The sequence below is a fragment of the Camelus bactrianus genome, chromosome 7 (assembly GCF_048773025.1).
Source record: "Camelus bactrianus isolate YW-2024 breed Bactrian camel chromosome 7, ASM4877302v1, whole genome shotgun sequence".
NCBI lineage: Eukaryota > Metazoa > Chordata > Mammalia > Artiodactyla > Camelidae > Camelus > Camelus bactrianus.
Window position 1 is genome coordinate 70,426,588 of NC_133545.1, and position 23,711 is coordinate 70,450,298.

Sequence of the window (23,711 nt, forward strand, 5' to 3'; positions counted from 1 at the left end):
AAATTTAATAATTACTGGTATTTTTCATGCAGTTCATCAGAACATATCAGATGTACAGGATCGTTCTAGGTTTCTGAATTTAATAAATGGGAAAACACACTTTGATTGAAGGCTTAACTGAAGGAAACAGCCTCTTCTTTCACTTAAAGACAGTGTGTGTCTCTGCATTCTCATAAGACAGCTCATGTTCTAATTTTTTATTAAAAGGTGATTACTTTTGAAAGTCCCTTGAATTCAGATATGATTATTTTTGCTCCATGATGTATTTAAAGTTTCAAATAGCACATTTAATTAAATCCTATCTTAAAGTTTTTAGTTTAGAGAATTTCACTAGTACTTTTATTTTAGAGGACACCCAGACCGAGGTTAATTTTCAGATCTAATGTATCTGTTTAAAGCTATTAAAACAAAAAAAAAACTCATAGAGCTCAGAAAAAGGGGCTGAATATTCTGACTTAATTTGTTTTACTCACAGAACAGTATTAATTTGTTAATCACTTTAGATTCGAGTATTGGGACTGTCTTCATAGAATAGTCATTTAACATTCGAAACTTATGCTATTTATTTATAGATTTATTATAGTTACAAAAGACTATACAGTAATAAGAGAAAATTATAAGGAACCCCAACTTGCTTAACTTTCAGGATACCTGTTACTTACCTTGTACTGTAAGCAATTGATTATATCTTTGTTAGAAATTAAATAATGAACATACTTTTATCACAGAGATACATTCAGTTTGATAAAAAAAAGAATTTTCAGGGGTTGTATTATTATCCTTGGAAGTCTCATATACTTTTACAAAAATACTTAACTTTTTATAAATTGAACTAAGTATAATCACTAATACTGTGTTGTCATTTATCTTGAAATTTTTTTATTATTGAGGTATAGATGTACAATATTGTATGTTTCAGGTGTACAACATAGTGATTCACAGTTTTTAAAGGTTATACTTCTTTTATAGTTATAAAATATTGACTGTATTCCCTGTGTGGTACAGTATATCCTTGAGGCTTATTTATTTGATACATAGTGATTTGTATCTCTTAATTCCATACCCCTATCTTGCCCCTCTGGTGTTCATTTGTTGTGTCTAAAAATATAGCTACTATACCTCCAATGAAGTCAGTGCAAAAATTACCGAGGGAAAACCTGCTCGGGCTTTGCTGATGATTGTGTGATAGTCCTCATAATCTTCTTAAATTTTAGCAAATAATCTGTTCCAAGTTATGGCTACTATTTAATTAGAGAGTGGTAGTAGTTTATATTTGCTGTTTAAAAAAAAAACTTGCTTCATTTTATTGTTCCGCTAAGTAACAAGGTGTGTATTATCTGTTTGACAGATAAGGAAAGCTAATACTCTTAATTCGAATGCTAAGTAGAAATCAGGCATTTTTGACTCCACAACTCTGATAATTACAAAGACAGTTGAAAACAACCATTTCTTAGACAAAAGACGTTATTCAGAAGTGGTATGTGTGCTCTCAGTTTTATCATTTGTATTTTTTCAACAAATTATAGTCCCAGTGAAAACATTTCAAGGGGTGAGGGAGCCGGTATAGCAGCAGAGGCCTTGTTGTGCACAGCCTTGTGGATAAAGTGCAAAAACTCTGATTTTTATTTTGAGGCTTAGTCATTTGGGCTGCTGTAACAATGTACCATAGACAGGGTGGCTTAAACAACAGATATTTATTTTTACAGTTGTGGACCCTGGGAAGTCCAAGATTAAGGTGCTGGCAGATTTGAATTTCTGAGTGAGATCTCTCTTCCTGGTTTGCTGATGGCCGCCATCTTGCTGTGTGATCACAGGACCTCCTGGTTGTGCACACACACACACACATACGAGTGATATCTGATGCTTTTTCCCCTTTTATTGGGACAGCAATCTGATTATGAAGTGAGGACACTAATCCTGTTCTGGAGGCTCTACCCTCATGACCTTACCAATGCCTAATCACCTCTCAAAAGCCCCACTTCTATACTATCACATTGGGATTACGGCTTCAGCATAGGAATTTTAGGAAGACACAAACATGAAGTTTGTAACAGATGGAGTGCTATGAGATGATTTTTGGATGCGGAATTACATAATCTACCTTACCTTCATAAAAAAGTAGATACTGGATACTTGGTTGAGAACAGACATAAAAGGCAAGAATAGAGGAGGGATGGTGGGGCCTTGAATCGAGGGTGTAGCCCGGGGAAGGATCCCTATTAAAATGTGTAAATCTAGTATGTTTTTGAGGTCTGCACTTTTCCTTCTAATTTTATATTTATTATTAAGGACTTTATATGATCGAGATATTCTGTAAAGTTAACGATCTGAAAGTAGTGTGACATACAAATTTAATACTCATAAATAAACTTTATAAAAAAGCACTTATTATTGAGAGCCAGTGAGCTAAAGTAAAATTACTGAGATCTTTAAAAGAGTAGTGAATTCATTCAAACTACAGTTTGGTAGAATATCAAAATATCCTTTATGTCATTGTCCATAACTGTAAATTTTTTTTCAGGTTAAATAGATTCGATGCAAGTTAGTTTCCTCCTGATCATTCAGTGGTACAAGTTAGGAACTGATGATAGAAATTCTGGAGGAAAATGGTGGGAAGGTATACAGAGAAATTTTGTAATTTTTCCCATTTACATAATTGGTACGCATTGCTTACACATTGGTGCACATTGCTTTTTCTTTTGGGGGGCCGCCTGGCATATTTTCTGTGACAGACTTCTGGTTTGGGATTCATACCTCAATACGGGCAGGTTTTGAACTTTGTAAAGTACTGATGTAGAAATATGTGCATGCTAATGTGTTGGCTGTTATTTTCTTGTTCAAAACAGATAATCTTGAATTAATGCCATGCTCTATTTCTCTGAAAGAAAAATGTTAATTGGATTGTTCCCCTTACCGGAATCTTGATTGAGATAGCATATGTTTTCCTGCTGAATATCTTACGATGTTTAAAATTGCTTTTGACTTAAATGTAACATTAAAATGCTTATTTTTCTCACTATAAAGGGAACACATAATAATTTTATGAAATACAAACTAGTATAAAGGAAAAAATATAAAATTATACCAAGGCTGATACTGTATTATATATAATGTACACACTGTGTGTGTTTTCATTAAATATACTAGTAGCAAATATATGGTAAACTAAATAAATACACTAGTACTGATACACTACTAAGTTTATACTTAACCTTTTATTTTTAAGTTTTTTTTTTTGTTTTGAGATGGGAAGGGAGGTAATTAAGGTTACTTATTTACTTTTTTTTTTTTAGAGGAGGTACTGGGGATTGAACCTAGGATCTCATGCATGCAAAGCATGTGCTCTACCACTTTGAACTATAGCCTCCCCCTATACTTAACCTTTTAACTTACCAGGAAGCTTTATCATATATTTAATATTTTCTCAAAATATTTTAATATATGCTTCATAACTAATTAACATTTAGATCATTACCATTTTACCATGGTGAATAAATAGATCTCTGCATTTCTCATTATTTCCTTATGATAAAACACAAGAACTGGTGTTAGAAGGTCAAAGCTATTGATAAATTTCATTGATCTTGCAAGTTAGTACCAATCTAGATTAGACCTTCAATGAGTTTCTGCCTTTCCTACTCCAGCTTTGTCAACACTAGTATTATCTTTTAAATAATGTTTTATCAGTTGTGTAGAATATTGATAGTATGTTGGAATAGTTTCCTGCTGATTTTTTTCCCAGCTTTAATGTCATGTGTTTCTTTTTCTGCACTGGGTTCCCTTGCTGTCTTCAGGACACTATGAGAAGTGCAGCAGTTTGAGGGGATGGTAACAAACTCCTTTAGAAATTACCCTGATTTTCTGCATGTTAGGTCTCTCACAAAGTATATTGTAGAGTTTTCACCTTTACCAGAATAGCCTGAATTTAATGATTATATGTAATTGAACTTTGATGAATATGCAGGTTTAAAAAATTCAAAATAGAAAAATGTGTTTAAAGTATCCTTTAGTAATAAAATCACAAGCCTTAAAAATGGTCAAGGCTATTAGAAAAACGAGAGAGAAAAATATTACAAGTAAGAAGTATAACTCCCCATAAAGTAGGGATTAAAATCATAAAATAGCACTCTATACAATTTGAAAATAAAGTGTTACAATGTATAAGAAAAATGGATGGTTTATTATAAAATATAAATAATCAACTTGACTCAGTGATAGGTCATTAATCATAGAATAAATTGGAGACGTATTCAAGTTTGGGGGCGAAGATAATACTTCATGGTGACTCATTTCTATAAAACTTTCAAATAAATTATTTTCAAGTTTTAAAGGATTTTATTAGAACACATAAAAATAGGTAAAGCTTATGAACTCCAAAAACTTCCTGTACAAGAAAGATAGGTGGAACACAAAAAAGAAGGAAAAAAAAAAAGGAAACCATAGACTAATCTCACTAGGAATAATTATTAAAAATTAATAACTTTTGCCAAGTGAAGCAGCAATGAAAAGATAATGCATGACAACAAAATAACTGAGTTAATAATTGAGTATTTTAGATGTTCCATGATGTCTTTATATTTTCTATCTACTTATGCACGTTAAGCATTCAGTTAAGTCTTGCACCCATTTTCCCCGATTTTATTGAGATGTCCAGCACTGTATAACTTAAGGTTGCACACTGTAATGGTTTGACCTCACATACATCATGAAATAATTGCCACAGTAGGTTTAGTGAATACCCATCATCTCATACAGATATAGCATTAAAGAAACAAAATAACATTTTTACACCCTTTTTAAAATTAAAATCTTGTTAAAATACTGCTAACAACAACAAAAAATATGCTCTGATGATTTGGTAGAGGTGGAAAATACCCACCGCTTCCAACCTGTTGGTATTTTGTTCCCGGCATTTGTTTTCTTCACTGGTATTTATCACAAATCTGAATTTGGGTCCCACTCCAGCCCACAGAGAACGTGGCTGGGGCTTGGGCCCCCTGCCCACTCTGAATTTTGGGGGGCCAGGATGCACAACCCCAATTAAAAAAAATATGAATTTGGATCAAGATACAATAGTGGAAAATAGTTTTAGCTTAGTGCATTCTGAAGTTATATGTCAATTTTTATTTAACCAGATAATTCACCAAAAAAAGTTCTTGCAATTCTGGATTTCATGCTGTAGAGTTGTGTGTTTAATGACTAAAAAAGTGACTTTTTAAAAAATGTTATCATGGTTTTAATACTAACAAAGTAGCTTTTCTTCTTTTAAAATGCTGTTTAAATTATAAAGCCTTGATTCTAAATCATGAAACCAGAAATCTAATGGAGGGCTAAGAAAGGACACTCTTAAGAAGTTGAGTTGATTCTGTAACAAGATGCTCATCCTGTGTTCAAAAAAAAAAGAAAAGGATTAGCTTGACTAATTACCATTACTCCTCATTAGGAGAACAGTGAAATAGAATGAACATCATGAGAAGACACTGAGGACAAGCCTGGGGTACAGAGTTTGAGGATATGGTGATTTGATCGTGTTTAATCAGTATGAGACAAAGAGAAGGGATTCCACTTCTGAGGGAAAGTTTGTACCTTCCTTTATTACTCTTCTCTAATGATGTTTCTGTGATATATTCATTTCATAGATAGCAATATAGTGTTTGTTTTCTCGTAGGAAAACGTTGACTACAGGTAAACCTGTATTTTCTGATCTTGTAGATACTCGTCCTTTAATTCACTTAGAAGTATAGAATAACAGACGAATTCGCAGTAACAGTTTTATGGATTTTGTAAATTGCTATGGGAGTGAATTGTGTCCCTCACAGATTCACGTTAGAGCCCTAACCCTCATTGTGACTGACTATATTTGAATAGGGCTTTTAGGAGGCAATTAAGGTTGAATGAGGTCATTAGGGTAGGCCCCTAATAGGGTAGGATCTGTGGTTTTAGAAGAAGTGCACACAAACACACACACACACACACACACACACACAAAAGGCCATGTGAGGACACAGCAGGAACGCAGCTGTCAACAAGCCAGAAAGAGACCTCTCACCAGGAACCAGTTGGCAGACGCTTTTATCTTGGACTTCCCAGCCTCTAGAACTGTGAGAAAATACCTAGTCTGTGGTGTTTTGTTACAGCAGCCTGAGCTGGCTAAGACACAAATTTGTTTCCAGAGGAAAATTGCTAGAGGCTTAAACTCATGTTTAAAAGAATAAATATAAAACGAGCTATGAAAAAGGTAAGTTGGATATTTCACACTTTATAGTGAAATTTATGGTTTAGAAATATTTGGCTGTTTAAGTTTCAGTTTGCAAGGCCCTTTTTTGCATTTTAACTCAGAATCTTTATTTCTGTACTTCTTTAAATGGTTGTGCTGTGGAAATCAATCAGTGCTCACCAATCTCAGTAGATAAATAGACTTGAATTAGAAAGACAGTTAATTTTCAATTCTAGGCATGTATAGCGATGATAATTAGATTGATTGTTTTCCTGGAACATTCCCTAAGTTATGGTTCCCTAGGTTAGTGGGTATGTATTCTCGGCAGGTATAGAGCTGAAATTTTTAGGTGCTGAAATGTGGTTTTGTTTTGTTATTTTTAAGAGAAGGCAGAAGAATATTCTAACAACCTGATTGATTATTCTCCAGTCATTTGAGCATGATGTCCTGTGTCCAAGATGTTGCTGGAGTCACGCTGACAAGTTGTTTCTTACTAGTCTGGGCAGATAATATTGTCCTGTGCATGTTACAAAGTGATGATACTTTCAGAATATTCTCTCTTGGTTGAGTTTGTGCAGCATCCCAGTCCCTTATTTGAAATTTGAGGGGTATTTTAACCCACAGTAATATTTAGGATTATAAAAACCCATAGATCACATTGAAAATAAAGTTGTAAGTTAGCTCTTGAGGTAACTACTACTGCAAGATCCACTCAGCTCTTCTGTATACACATCTATTGTGATGGTTGTATCCATCTTCCATATCAGCTGCCACGGTATTCACAACTGCTCATTAGAACATGCCACATGTCGTCAGTTGTGCTATAGGCAGTAAATGTTAGCAGGATTCTTAGGTGGGGTAATGGTTTGCTCGCCAAGTAGACTTGGCAAATGTATTTTATAGCTCCCTCTTTGGAGATTCATAGTATCATTAACCTTTAAAAGCTCAGAGAAATTATGCTAGGAATAAATAAAATTTAAGTTGTTTTACCCAATATTTTCCGTATTTCTATGAGTATGTAACAGTAGCATACTACAAGTATATATTTCATTTAACTCGCATAATGTTTTCTAGGAATTTTTATATTATAGGCAGGTGGGCTCAATACTTTTGATAAAATTTACAACTCACTTTTTTATCTCTGAATCACCTCATCGAAGCGTGACATTTAGTTTATTGTAAAGATCTAAACTTATTTTCTTAGACTCAAACTTTTTTTAGTGAATGACTGGATAACAAGTCTGTTAAAAAATATTCTCAGTTCAGAAATTAAAATGTTTGTTCCCATGTAATAGTCAAAGTCTGAATTTGAGTTAATGTTAACTCTCACCCACTACCCAACATTAGGGCTAACGGAAGCCTGCAGTGGAAAAAAGGCAAAGGGGTTGGGGCACTTCCAAGCTGCTGTGAGTATTTCGTCCGCACCAGGTAGAAGTGCTGAGGGGAAGGGAGGGAAGAGAATGGTCGGTATCTGGCTGGGTGACTTTGGTGGGGCTGGGTAGATTGATGAGTCTTGCAGATAATTTAAACTAACTCTTTGTCTTGGGGAGAGATTTAACAGGTCATTTAGAGATTTCGTACTGGGCTCTTGTCATCTATGGTTCCTTTGACCCAGCAGACACACATCTCTAGACTATTTGAAGGCTTTCTGCTAGTTGCCTCCATGGCCCTGGGTGGCATTTTGGATTTACTTCCTCAGAGCATGTAAAGTACCATAGGAGAATGGTGACATACTTTATGCTTCATGTCAGCCTTAGCAGATGCTGCCAAGTCAGCCAGAATTTGGGCATCACATGTCATGTGGTTCTTAATGTTTTATTGTATGTCTCACACTATATTTCATTGCAAAATGTATCCCATATTGTTTCATATTTGGCCAAATATGTAAGAAATAGCCAATGGACAGTTTTTTTGTTTTAGGAGTCCCATGAAGGATGTTCAGTGAGTCAAGAGTTCTTAGAAAGGTTTGTAAAGAATCTGTGTCAACATATATGTTAGTCTTGGTATTGTATGTTTCTCATCTAATAAGGGTGATGCCCATTTGTAGGTAACCTAAATCCCAACTCTCTGACTAGTATATATATATATAACCACGAAGGAATATCACAGGTCTTTCCATAACTTCTCAAAGCTGAAATTTGTTTCTCAGTGTTCTTTGTTAAGAGGAATCAAATATTGTTTAATATGATTATTAAACTTTCTTAATTTCTATTCATTTTTCATGTTTTATTAAGAGTTGTGAAACAATATTCTGTCAATTTTTAGGCTGTTACTGAACCAGAATATTCAGGGATTTGACAAAGGTCCAGTTATGGCTATACTTTTTAAAAATTGTTTAGCGGGGAATACCAAGAAACATTCATTGTTTCTTTGGTTTTAAAAAGAAACTAAAGAGGGAACATAGAGGGAAGACATGAAAACAGAAGTGTGCACAATTCAGTGCCTCTATAAATTGATAGCTGGAAAGCACAAGTGTACTTGGCTAGCTTTTTATGATGGGTATAGCAAGTGACAGGCCATTCAAAGGTTGAAGAAGAGAGATAATGAAATCTTAAATTAGAATAGCTTCCAAAACAGAACGACAGTACTGTTCACAGCAAATTAAAAAGGGATTGACAACTGGAGAGAAAATAGAGGTCTGGAATTTGAGATGAGGATTTTTTAATCATCTGGCATTTTGCTTCATGGATAAAATCTCACTCAGATCTCTCCCCAGAGATAAAGAGTCATTTAAAAGATATTTCCAACATCCAATTATTAAAAAGAGAAAGATTTTAGATGAGCTAAAGATTTCAAAACTATTTTGTGTCAAGATGCAGAGATCTGATTTTAAAGTAGGGGGCTGTAAGTTACTGTTGTGTTGAGATGGAATTAAATCAGTGTTTTTTGTAATTTGAGCAAATCAAGTCATCTGTAATTTTAAACTAATGAATAATACATGACACTTTAAAAAAATACTGCAGGGCTTGCTCATTGTTTCAGTCTTACATAAAAATTAATTTTGTTTTTACTCGTTTCTTGCAAATGATAGTAACCAGAAACTGTGTGGAAGTTCCCGGTGGGCTCCCGTGGACAGTGGGGCCCTTCATTGTCATAAATTCACCCAGACTGGAACATGATGAGGAAATGGGCCCTTACTGCCCTTCCAGGGCTATGAAGACCAGTTGTTATTTATTTGCTTTCTTGGTAATCACCACCCATCATATAAAAATACATGAGCAATAATTACAGAGCCTATGTCCCCAGGAGAGATACACAAGCAGTCAGTGGAAGGCTTTATTTTTAAAGAAACTAAGCCTGCATGAGGATGGTCTCTCTTATACTTCAAGTGGCTTCTCTACTTAGTCTTCATCTTTTGTAAATCACAGGGCTCTTTTGGCCCATAGAAGAACATCCTCATTCCAGGATAATATAATTCTTTGATCCTCTTCAGTTATCAGCTCTTCCTCAAACCTGGGGAGGGGGGGAATGGGGAGACACAAATAAAAGATGAGAAAAACTGATTCCAATTATTTTTCAGTATATGTACCTGATATTTTCCCATTTCTAATAGCAAGGTTAATGGAAAAAGTCAACTATCCCTTATATTTTGTCATTTATGATTTGAAGTTTCTATAGTGTCAATTTTTAAAAAATGTCTTTTTAACATAAAAATGTTTTCCTTTTTCCTTCTAAATGTGAACAAGGTTTATTCAGTAGTTTTATATATATTTAATAGTTATTTTTGGTATTTTGACCTGATAGCTGCTTTTGGAATTACCTTCAATAACAGTGTTCTAGTCTAGGAAAAAAATTAAATAATTACCATATGTTAAAAAAGAGTAAATAATATAACATCTAGACTTTTTCATCACACTTAATTCTAAAGGAGTTATATAACTATTTGAAAAATAAAACAATTCATGAAAAGGCCAAAATATTTGTCATCAATTTAAAAAATAATTCAAAATCAAGATTTCTAAGACTGAGAAAAAGAAGCTTCCCTCAAGTGTCCAGTTGATATAATTGAATGATGACCATATATGATTCAAAAGATGATACAAGTGTTATGTGTATAATCATTTTAATACAGAATGCTTTTCATTTATTTTAGTTTCAGTAGTCAGTGATCATATCTGTCTATATTTCACTTACAGCACAACTTGTTTTATTTTATTGAAGTGTATTTGATTTACTGTATGGTGTTAGTTTCTGGTGTATATAGCACAGTGATTCAGATACACACACACACACATATTATGTATGTGTGTATTCTTTTTTATGTTCTTTTTCACTGTGTTATTACCAGATATTGAATATAGTTCTCTGTGCTGTAGAGTAGGATCTTGTTGTTTATCTATTTTATATATAGTAGTTTGTATCTGTTAATCTCAAACTCCTAATTTATCCCTCCCCTACTTTCCCCTTTGGTAACCATAAGTTTGTTTTCTACGTCTGTGAGTCTGTTTCCATTTTGTAAATTAGTTCATTTCTATCATTTTTTTAGATTCCACATATAAGTGATATCATATATGTCTTTGTATGCCTTACTTCACTTAATAAGATAATCTTTAGGTCCATCCATGTTGCTGCAAATGGCATTATTCCATTCTTTTTTATGACTGAGTAGTATTCCATTGTGTGTGTGTATATGTATGTATGTATATACTACTTCTTTATCCAATCATCAGTTAATGGACATTTAGGTTGCTTTCATGTCTTGGCTATTGTAAGTAGTGGCTGCTGTGAGCACTGTGGTGCATGTATCTTTTCTAATTAGAGTTTTCTTTGGATATATGCTCAGGCTTGAGATTGCTGAATCATATGGGAAGTCTGTTGTTAGTTTTTTAAGGATTCTCCATAGTGGCTGCATCAAATTACATTCCCACCAGCAGTGTAGGAGGGTTCCCTTTTTCTCCAGACCTTCTCTAGCATTTACTATTTGTGGACTTTTTAATGATAGCCATTCTGATTAGTGTGAGGTCATACCTCTTTGTAGTTTTGATTTGCATTTTTCTGATAATTAGCGATATTGAACATTTTTTCATGTGCCTATTGGCTATCTGTATGTCTTCTTTGGAGAAATGTCTATTTAGGTCTTTCCAGTTTTTGATTGGGTTGTTTGTGTCTGTGTTATTGAGTTGTATGAGCTGTTAGTATACTTTGGAAATGAAGCCTTTGTCAGTTACATCATTTGCAAATACTTTCTCCCAGCCTGTAGGTTGTCTTTTTGTTTTGTTTATGGTTTCCTTTGCTGTGTAAAAGCTTGTATGTTTAATTAGGTCCCATTTGTTTATTTTTGCTTTTATTTCTATTGCCTTGGGAGACTGACCTAGGAAAACATTGCTACAATTTATGTCAGAGAATGTTTATTTTTGTATATGGTGTGAGGCTGTTGAGTAATTGGAACTCATGTATATTTTGATATTGTATAGTATTGTAACAGACTATATATAATATAAATTATATATAGTAGACATTAAGAATTATGTACAAAGAGTTATGTACAAGAGATATAGAGCTGTTAGGGCTCTATATCACATAGCAGCATAATCACAATATTTTAATATTTTTCTTTCTACATTCAAGAATTTCAATATGTGCCAACATTTTTTCCTCTCATGATGAATACCAGACTTCTGCTCAATTTAGAACAGTCTTCTCCAGGGAAACTTGTTCCACTGATCATTCCAAAGTATTCCTGACTTTCTGTCTTTTTTTAGGTTACTCCTCTTTTGTTCTTTTACATAAATTATTATTAAATGAGAAGCCATTGTTGTCTAATTTATAGGTTATATTGTTAATGAAATTAAAATAATCATTCCACCAGTACATTTTACTCAGGGTGTTGTGCTGTATGACAAGGCTTAGTACAGACTGCAATGCTCAGCTCTCTCTGAGTCTCTTTTAGACACACATCTTTTCTCACCTGTAACGGGGTGTGTGTGGGGGTGGTGATACATGCCTAGTTCTACCCAAAAGGTTATGGTAGAAGTGATATTTGTGACTTTCAAGCTGGTAGATTTAATTTGTCAGAATTAGACTCTCTGGAATTCTCTTCCTGTCCCACAATCAGGTGGCTAGAACTAGACGGAAGGAGTCTCCGTCATTCTACATCCCTAGGTTTAACGTGCTGAAATCATATGTATATGCATACATAGAATATGTATATAAGTATACATACACCTTTACTCATGCAACAAATATATTCTAATAGTTCTACCTGACTGATTGTTCTAAAATATCATTGTTCATCTTACCTTTGGATCATCGTTCTATTTAAAAATGACTAATCTGATTTACTCTGTTTCTCAGGATTCTTTCCAAGAGTGTTTTTTAAAAAAAATTTTGGTCTGAAAGTTTCGTCTCCAAAGTAAATTTTAAGACAGTTTTTGCCAAGTCTTAAAGCCCTTATCAAACAGATGTACCTAGAGCTGCAAAATAAATGTCACTTTCTTTCTCTTATTCTCAATCTTTCATTCTTTTTCTCCTTAATCCAAATTTTAAAAAGTATGACAATTTAGGGAAAACGAAAAGTTACTGTTTACTCTCTTAGGAGATTGGATGATAGATTGATTTTAGACTCTTAATGATTTTGAAAGTACATTTTGCTCATTTCCAAGACAACAGTCAAATCAGTCTTAAGAAAATACATACATTTTACATACTGAAATGATACCATCTCCAGCTTATTAGTTTGTTTTATAAAACTCACAAGTGAACTGTTATCCACAATTTATGTTGACTACCTTCCCACTGACAAAATTATACTGCTTATAATTTATGAGGGAATATAATTGACCTGACATGGATTCTATAATCACTAGGCTACAGTACACATTCAAATGAAGAGATGTGAATGTAACCTAGGTTACTAGGCTATAAAGATTGTATTATATGTTTAATATATATTTTATTGATAATTTATATATTTTTGCATTACAGGGAGCCATATAATAACATTACTGTAATTATGGCATTGGTATACTCACGTTAATTTAAGTACTTTCCATTAATTCTTACAATGAAACTTAAAATTTTAACGAAAGTTTAAAAAATTATAGGTTTTCAGTCAAATAGGAGTATTATATGTCTTCTGATTTTCAATTAAACAGTAAGGCGAATTGTTCAGAAGTTTTATTTTGGAACTGTTAGATTTTCGTTTGTCTTAGGAGTTCAGGCTCTCACTTGACATTTTACTGGTGTTCATTTGTTGAATTTCTGGGTAAATAATATAGAAGCTGTGACCCATCATCTGCCCCCCCCCCCCCCCCCCCCCCGATTTTGACCATGCCTGGTTCAGACCTTCCATAGTACTAAAGGTACAGGAGATTTTGCTCCTGTGAAAGTGAAGAATTTTGCTCTGACCAAGACATTCTTAATTTCCAACTTCAAATTCTTTTGGTAGTGTACAGTCATGCATGTACATAGTTGTTTTCTCCCTTAGATTTTCATGTTGGGTTAGTGTATAGTTTCTGCAAATGTCAGCTATTTATGTAATCTTTTATGTATAAGAATCCTTCATGTTAGGAGTTTATAAAGGAATATTACATTTACACATTTATTTGTCTGCATCTACATTTTTGTTTAGTATAATTAGTGAGGTCTAGATTTCAGTGTAAAACAGTGCCAGATAGTTTAATTCTGTTTTACTTCAAAGAGTTATTCACAAACCAGTGGTCTTGCCTATAATTTATACATATCAAAAATTATAAATTTTATACATTTCAAAATTTATAATTAGGGGCTTTTCTTAGAAAGTGAAGTTAAAGCATTTGCCAGAAAAGAAGTAAAAAGTTTAAGGACATCAGTCTTGATCCAAAATAAAAACACCTGTTAGAAAAAAGCACCTTTGGAATTTTCTGAAAAATTCAAATATTTAGAATACCATTACAAATCTCTGCTTAATCCCCACTTTGCTTTGTGTAAATGCACATATGTACACAGTTCATATTTGTATATTATTCAAGTAGAGAGCTCTTTCCAGCAGGCTGTTGATTGACTCAGATTTCAGGTAAAAATAGCTTGATAGGAAAAAGGTATATTTCCATAGTCAATATTTTGATGTTGCTAGCTTAAATGTCAACTTATTCTGAGCTAATGGAAGAAAGGAATTGTGTAGAAATGGACATAACGAACACTGTTCATGAGTTTCAGACAAGTTTTCATTTTAATGAACATATCTTATATGCTCAAAAAAAAAAAAAACCTGATACCTGTGAAAGATTTATCAACTTTAATAAGAGATGCTAAATTCTAGACAGTAAGGTGAAATTTTTAAATGATTTTTTTAAAGTAAATTTCCTATGAAATGATTAGTAAGATGAGTTCCAAGAGTAGAAAATATCACTAGGTGCACTTTTGGAAGCAAGGAAATAAATGTACATTCAGGAGAAGCCTCAGAATATTACAAAGAAATGTTAAATTCACTCTCAGTCTTATTATTCTTGCAGTTTCCAAAGGCATAAAAAGTTGTCTATCCATCCTCACAGAAGTTATTTTGGGAAGTTTTGGCAGTGTCTCAAAGAGCTGTTATAACTGAATGTTTTTAAATAAATTAATTCTGTGTTACTGGTTATGCATATAATAATCATATAGCACTTTAAATAGAGAATTCAGTAATACGATCTGTTGCCCATAGTGACTGACCACACACAGCCCTACTTTCTTGTCTAAGAAGGTATTGCTACCTTGTTCAAGGGTATGTGATTTTAAAGAATAGGAAAAACTACAAAAATTGTTAAATAATAAAATACACAGTCTTTTGGTTTTAAACAAAAAATATTTGAGACGTCACATTTAAGAAAAGTAGATGAAAAGGCAAGAAAAAGGAAGACTGATACTTCAGTAGAATAAATGTGAAAGAATTTCAGTAGAAAAAGAAGTGAAAAGGCTTTGCTTCAAATTTATTTGAAAGGCCAGAAAAACTGACAAATAATGTAAAAGAGCCTGGCTTCTATCAGTTTGATATGGAACACAAAGTGACAAGAAAGTAAAAGCTTGTTTCAAAATGAATAAGATTAATACCAAAGAAAATACGTTTGGGGAAGAACAGTAAAATTCATTTCAATAAACTGTGGATGTTTTTTCAAAGAATGGTAACTGTGTGTTCAAAATTAAATTGACTTTATTCCCTCTTAACATGGGCCTAATTTTCTGGTTTATGAAATAGAAGATTTATAAAATCTTCATCTGTTTGTTACTTTCTGATATTACATTTTACCAAAAAGGTCAGTTGATGTTTCCTTTTGAGGAATAAATACCTGAGATGTTTCTAAGTAATTAAATCTTGTCACTCTTGCCTTGTGGTGAATGGGAGTGGTTGGCATTTGTGCAGTCAGAGTTACTGAGGAAGGTTTAAATCACTTCTGAAAGGCAAAGGTGCAAGTGAAGTGCAGAGGATAGTCACACAGTGATGGTAAGAAGAGCATGTTTGGCAGTTTGAAGTGTCTTTTTAATACGTACATGACTCCTGCGGTAGAGCTTTATGGTCTTACAAGACCCTGTAATCACTGAGCTTCCGTCTCCTGAGGCTGTGTGAGTGTTGAGGCACAATAGATTACCTCATTCTAACCAAGGCAGAAGGGAAATGGCTTATTCTCCAAGTGCACAGCAAGCATTAGGTAAAGTGCTCTACATACGAGAGTTTCAGGCATTGTATCCCTGGGTACTTGATTTAAGTCAGTAACTACTTTTAAAAGGCAAAATTCAAAGCAGTGCATTAGAAGATAATGGGTTTTTATTGGTTTCAATATCTTTTCACACTATCTCTTCTTGATGGACTATGAGTCAGGCATAGATACACTGAATTTGTATTCGGTGCATTTATTTTAATGCAGATGTAAAAATTATATTCGAAAGACACATTTTGCTGTCTTTATTAAATGAAAACAGTAGATACCTATTAAAGCATACTTTGCGCTGATTACTTTTCATGGGAAAAGGTGTTCTTGTTTACGTTAGATCCATGTTATTTCCTCTTGGCAACCTCTCTCCGTAAGTAAAGCCTCTTTAGTACTGAAGATCTGTGGCGTTTATTGATGTCAGTAACTGTTACCATCCCTCAGTCAGATAGTTCCAACTGTCTCTGTAACAGGGACTTCCAAATCTGATTCTTCTGTACAGGGCCTGTTTAATGGTTATCTCACAGGCGCCTCACATTATGACAGTGATGTCTTATAGTGTGCCCCTCCTCCACTGTTCATATCTTTATTAACAATATTATCCAAGTCCAAGCCAGAAAACCAGGGCTCCTCTTTTCCCCTTCCCGTCATCTTTCACCAGGTCTGTAGATGCTTTGTTCCCTACACCTTTTTAATCTGCTTCCGCTCCCCATGTCCACCACTGCATTTTCAGTTCAGACTATTGTTGTTCCTCACCGGCCAGACCATACTAGCTTTCTGTCTTGTCTTCCCCCTTCACATCTGGTTGGTTTCCAATCTGTTTTCTGTCCTCTTCCATGCTGGCCTGTGAGTGAAGTCTCAAGAGCATATAGGATTATTTCATACTTTAGGGTATACGGCTCTCTCAGTTCTCAGAATGAAATGATTTTGTGGTTTAGTACTTCTGGATCATCATAACAGCACGTCTCTAATCTTATCCTTGCTGCCATGTTCCATGTTTCTCTTGTATTCACTCGTTTTGAAGAACGGCAAGCTCCTGAAATGCCGTATGCCTTTTTTTCTCCCCTGTGTCACTGAATCAATCACCCAACTCTCCTACTGCTTCTCCACTCTACTTTAAAACTGTGTGTACCACCTCCTCCAGGAAGTCCTCTTTGACCACCACCTGTTCCCCTGACTCTCAGAACATTTACTTAGCTTGTGATAGGCAGTACTGTTGTTAAAAGGGTCTGCAATACAAATAAAAATTTTGATGTAAGATGCTCTGATTTATCTCTTTCTCCATTCAATTTAGAGCAAGTTGATAAGAATGATCACAATTTATTTGATTTCATTTCCAAGAGCCTAGTCAAGGGTTATTACTGTGCTTTGAATGATTGAGTATAGTACTGGAATTAGACCTTCACGTCTCTAGAATTCCATCTATTTATTAGTAAAAAGACCCAAGCCATTTTTAATTGGGCACAATATTCCTTTTGCGCCATATATTTCTATTTAGATATTTTGGTGTTGCAGGAAAACTGTGAGATTGTATCCTTGAAATACCACACTAGGTGCAGAAGCCACTCTACTGATACCCATGCAATTACTCATTAGTTTCTATTATCTTAATAAAATGCTTTATGTGTGTCTTTCCATGGGGAGTTCTTTGTCTTTCCGATTTCGGCTTAAAATACATTTCTTCAGAGAGAACATTCCTGACAGCCCAATCTAAAGTAACCACCTAGTCAGTCTCTGTGGCACCCTCAGCTTTAATTCTTTAAAGAGCACCTACGGTGCTCTAATATATTCTTATTATTACTTTATTTATTGTGTGTCTTCTCCACTAGGATATTAGAAGTCCTGTCTTGATGGCCCTGCAGCTCTGGAGAAGTCTGCAAACTATGGCCTGCCCCTTTTTGTAAATAAAGTTTTAATGGGACACAGTCACATCCATCTGTTTATATGTTGCCTACGGCTTTCATCCTCCAGCAGCGAAGTGAGTAGTTGTGACAGAGACCATAGATCTAAAATATTTCCAGTCGGGCTCTTTAAGAAAAAGTTTGCCGACTCCTACTCAAGAGCTTAGAACAGTGCCTGGCACATAATAGGTGCTCAGTAAATATGTGTTAGATGAATACATGACAGAAATCAGGTGATGAGGAAATGAAGCACACAAATTGGGAAATATGTAATAGAAAGCTTCACAGAATTATTCGTTGATTTAAAGGACTTCCTAAAAACGAGGCCACGGTGTATCTACCAGGCTCTTCAAAGCATCTGCATTAGAAAGGGTTGCTGTATCACAGAACTTGAAGTGAAGCTAGAAGGAGGACCAGGCTGATTCAGTGCCTGCAGTTCAGATGATAGCCACCATTGACCTGTCACTTTTGGCTGAGAGGAGGAAACAGTGTTTTAGGATCATTTGTACCTGCTTAGATAGCCCAGCGAAGGCTGATTAAAGAACTGAAAATGTTAGCCCTTCTACTGAAAATCACCTCCAACCTAAAAAAGATGACCCAACACATAAGAATCATAATTAATATATTTACTCTTTTTACTGAAATTTTGAGTAACTAAGAATATTAGTCATTACTGTTCACAAAATGACTATTATGCATGAAGTTGTAGCATTATATTGTAATTTTTAGAACAACCCTAGATATCATTGGTTCTGTTTTCTCCGTCCTCTACCTGAAAAACTAGAACCCTCTGTAACTGTATAGTTTGCCCAGTGTTGTACAGCTGTGCAGTACTGAGTTCGTGTGCAACTAGAGATGTACGGGTATTAACCTCACGTCGTCTGAGAAACGGTATTAGATTTCATCTGTACTTTTATGTAACATGACTCTGTAAGTAAGAATCTGTGATTCGGTTTCTGAGATTTATGTTTTATTTAGTTTCACCCTGAAGCAGTGCATGGTGTTTAAACCCAGCAATCGCTCTTCTTGATTACAGCCATCTAGTGTGTGCTGTTCAGTGCATCTGATCTTTCCATCTTAAAATCACCAGGCAGCTCTTTGTTCTGAAACTAGTTGACAAACCCTTAAGTACTAAGCAGTGTGTGCCTCATTGACAGTATCGCCTTCGCCCCTGGGCGCCTTGTTATCCTTCTTCAGCAGTGTCTCATTAGTCAGCTCCCATACTTTGTGATCCTTCTTTGTGAATTTAGCAGCCCGGATTTATATGTAGACACTAAATCCCCAATGCAGTCAGGCAGTCTCAGAGCAAAGGCCAGAGATTTCCCACAGCTAATTTGGTCTGTAACTCTCAGCCAGAGTTTCCTCTCTGCTTTGACAGAACTGCGTGTGCATGATTCTGTGTGTGCACGTGCCTTTGCCTGTGCTGCGTCTGGTGTGTATATTAGGTCTTACATAATTTCATATCTTCTCCCAGAATTTTAGTGTGTCTCTGCTGTATTCATGGCAGCAGTCAGCAGTGTGGTTTGATTTCAAGAGCACTGGGAATATTCCATAGTAAAAATTATCTCCACTAAAATTATACAGTACAGTAAATGCTATTGTAAGTTTCTTTTTCATTTTTGCATTCTCTTGTAACAATGTAGATGGCTTGAAAGCATTAACATACTATTTTCTTCATGAGATTTATAAGAAGAAAATTCAGTAGTGTTGTCAGACATTTAGGTTAGAGATAAGAGCCGGGTTCCTTGAGGAAAAGAGAGGATACTAGGTTTTCATCACTCATTTTAGCAGCTCAATCAGAACTGCTCCATCAAGATATTTTTTGAAAATCTTTTAAATGCTGAGTATTAAGAGGTAAATAAAAAAATAATGATAATGATAGGGGCAGGTAACATTTACTGTACAGTTACTAAATGACAAACAGTGTTCTAAGGAATAATCTTCAACACAGTTCTGTGAGGCAGGTACTATTATTAACCCCCTTGTGCAGGCAAGGCAAATGAGGTTTAGAGAAGGTAAAATGCTTTCCCAAGGCCAAATGGGTACTTCTGGTACAAAGACACTCAGCTTTTGAGTGGGAGAGCAGTAAGCAAGAATTGTCTCTGCTCATACTGCATACATACACATACTGAATTCTTAAATGCTAATTATTTAAAGGAAAAGGCATCACCAGCAAGATAAGTAGTCATTAAAAAAAAAAATCCCACAATTTGGAGTCCTTTAAATTTGGTCTTAACTGCATATTCATTCTTACGTGGCTTTCAACTTCATTTCTGTGTTCTCATAGTTTCTGATTTCTTTTTTAAACTCACGTATTTTATTTTCCTTTTTAAAGTTTAAATTAAGAACCATCCAGGGCATTTTTGGCTATTTTTCATTTGTTCAGAATTTAACAGGCTCTGAATTTATTGAAGAATTGCTCTAATGTATAGAAATAGGCGCTTAACAATTTTTCTTTTTATAATTTTAATTACAGATAGTCACATTTGTGATAGAAATAACTTTCTGAAGTAGTATCAAAAGAAGAAATTGTATTGTCTTCTTCAAGTAATTACTGTAAAGTTCCTGCTTTATATTTACAAATTTTACAAAGTTCCCCAAATTTTAAATTAAAGTATTTCAACTATGTGATTCCAATGAAGAGTACCTCATGATGTGAGAGGTTTTTAATCAATTAGGGGCTGGACATAAGGAATGTAGTTTCATTGAAAAATAAATAGAATTATATTCTAATTGCTATATAGGAAAGACATATGTTATTGTTCAACTAAAAGAAGATAACTGACAAAATTAAAATAATGTGCCAGGATATAAAACGAAGGTGTTTTCTATGTAAGACATCTAAAGGAGATGTGCGTCTTACAGGGTTTTAATCCAGCTAAGGAAAGGACTATGACAAAATCATGTTCACTGATGTCCTTTTATTCATAAAGCTTATTTGACATTCACATGAACCCCGTCTAGCATCTTTAGCGTGTTTATTTTTTTAGATGAAAGAACAACAGAAGTATAAGACATGAAATGGTTAGTTTTAAGTAGCAGGTTGTGCCAGTGAGTCTCCTGGCTGCCGGTTACTAATCATTCATTTGTTTATTTACTTTTTGTAATACTAGGAACAGAGAAAACTCAGAATGCTTGAAAGATGAAACAGACTTTTTCTCTTGCCTCCTCACCTTATGACATTTCTTATGCAAAACCCTCTGATCCCTGCAGGAACAACCGTACGAGTAATTACTATTTTATTGAAAGTGACATTAAAAATCCTTCAGTTAATAAACATGACATTGGATCCTAGTGTCTCCGATTCACCTTGCATTGTTCTTATTTTCTTTAATAATGAAGTGGTTTCTCCTGAGCTCCTTCTCTGCGTTCCACAATGTGCAGATTTCATTTAGCAGAGCAGCTGTGTTCTGGGTATTAGCCAGGTGCTCAATCTGTGGAAAACTAAAGACACTGGGAGCAAGACCAGAAATCTCACTAGTACGGGCGGTTAGAGGATTGACAAGGACAAGGGCCTCTTAATATGTGTGCAGAATTAATGGGAGGCATGAGGCTGGTCTCCTCATCAGGGGCCACGCATGCCCTGGAGCCTTCTGTCCTCCCGTCCACAGTGGGAGGTGCATGCTGGTGTCTGAGACGTGATCAGAGAGATTAGATTTGGTCTTCCCACCTCCCTGTACTTTATTAATCTTTCATTTACACTGGGATTAGATGAGATTCCTGTAACCAATTCCACTGAAAAGATACGTTCATTTTAATATTTATGCACACTGTCTAGTCCTTAAAGTAGATTCTTTTTGTCTGTGCACTTAATTGGATCAGTGGGTTTCTTCTTATTAGCATTTTTGTTTTTAGAGATTAAGGTTGATGAATAAAATTAGTGACATGTGGCTGAGCTCATCGGCTTAATGACTACCCTATATACTGTGGGTTAAAATGAACATTTACTATAAGGATAAAATGTAGTTTAGAATCACATAGTGTTGAATCATTTAAAAAAAAGGAAAACTAATATTCTATGAATGTCAAAAAGCAGGAGGTGGGGAGAGGTAACACTTACTGGCGCTAAAAAGTAGTGTTGAAATCCTTACTTTTTCAGGTATGAGAATAATGTGTTATAATTTCTTGGACTAAAATCTAAAAGGCAAATTTGCTCAACCCAAAGGGTGTCAAAATGTAGCCTGAAATACTGACATAATTTAATATGAAGTAATAATATTTTAAAAATCTATCAAGTTTCAGTTTGGAGAAGTTTCATTGTGGCTTTTTGTTGACAGTATTCATTGGGAATGTTGCTTTTATATTAAAAGTGTATTAATTGTCTTGTATTTATAGTTGTATTTGAACAAAGTTTCTAAACCTGGGCACTGTTGATATTTTGAGCCGGGTGATTGTTTTGGACGCTGTCCTGTGCCTTGAAGGGTATTTAGAGGGTTTCTGGCCTCTTCCTACTGGATGCCAATAGCCTTCCACCAGTCATGGCAATCAACGATGTCTCTAGATCCTGCTGACTGTCCCCTGGGAAGGAATAGCTCTCTCAGTTGAGAAACACTGTTACAAAGGCATAGGTGATTTTTTTTATTTTTTCAGATTTAAAATTCAAAATCAGAGCTACGCATGTAACGAAAGCTAAGAAATAAATAGCTCATAACAGTAAGAATCTTGGAATCTAACTTAACTTCAGTGATGTCTCTGCAATTCTCACTATATGGTTTTTGGCAAATTGCATGCCCTTTCTAGGTTTTATTTTTATCATCTAAAGGAATAATAGTATCTCACTCAAAGTGTCATTTCTAGTTAAATGAGATAATGCATAGAAAATGGTTTACATACCTGCTGGCACACAGTAAGTCATTAATAAATTTCACTGACTATATTGTTATTATCAATGGCAATAGTTTAATAATATATGCTAATTTTATCTCAGTGCAAGGCTATGATAATAGAATGGTATTATTAAATGGAAATAGTATAGTAAACATTTTGGATAGTTCTCTTGTTTTAATTATTGTATCATATTTAGTATTGTTTAAAATAGTTTCCAGCCTTCAGTGCCTTACATAGCTTTAGTATGTACAGATCTTATTAAAGACATGTTGAAACTATTTTATGTTTTAAAAAATATACTTTTGATACAGTCTTAGCAAAGTTATTTTACATTTTAAGTAAGTCATAAGAAGTATGTTTTTCTTCTTTTTTCTAGCATATTTCCACTTCATTTCAAATCTGTAGTTGACATCATAAATAACCTTAAGGTTTTCAAGTAGTTATATAGTGCCTTCAATGCATGGTGAGGCCTGCAACCCTGAATAAATTAATAAAATGTATTCGAACTTAAAAGGGAGCAATAGCGCGACACATCCTGGGCTGAAATTTATAGGAGAAAATTGGATTCTGAACTTGTCAACAATTGTTTCCAAGTCATAAGTGAGATACAGAGAGAAGTCTTGTATTTTAGAAGAATTAGCAGCAAATGTAAGATGCTTCTTTTGTGCTGTTACAAATTAGATTTTTCTTTCTTCCCTTGAGAAGCCAGATTGAACAAAAGAATCCTCTAAAAGAGAATTGTTGAATGCCAAGGCCATGTTTTTGAAAACTCAGCATGAGAAGAGTAGAGACATAGGCTTGGCGTTCTGAATCAATTACCAGTGATATCCTGTCATACCGCTGAGAACAGAGGCCCCAAGTCAAGGTTTGCTGTCCCAGCATTCACTGCATTTAGTAGGCTTAGCCTTGGCTACTAGGAAGGAATTTTTTTCACAAACTCTGATTTTCTAACAAAAGATAAAAATCTTCATTCCTTAAAAGTCAACAGAAAGTGAGGACTAATTATACTCTTAAAGAAGCTGTAAGACATTTAGCTAAGTTCCTGAGTAGCTGGCGGTAGGTTCAAGGCTAGATCACCCTTGACCTGTTAGTCTTGTACAGTGAAAAGAATATAAGACACGCGTGTACTTCTAGTCTCCATTCAAGCAAGAAATTAGAATTTTG

At 34.6% G+C, this 23,711-nt stretch overlaps 1 protein-coding gene across 11 annotated transcripts in view; it reads left to right on the forward strand.

The window, feature by feature from the left end:
- CACNA2D1 (calcium voltage-gated channel auxiliary subunit alpha2delta 1) overlaps positions 1 to 23,711 on the forward strand; it is a 425,155-nt gene that overhangs the window by 273,081 nt on the left and 128,363 nt on the right. The gene's annotated exons all lie outside the window — the stretch shown is intronic.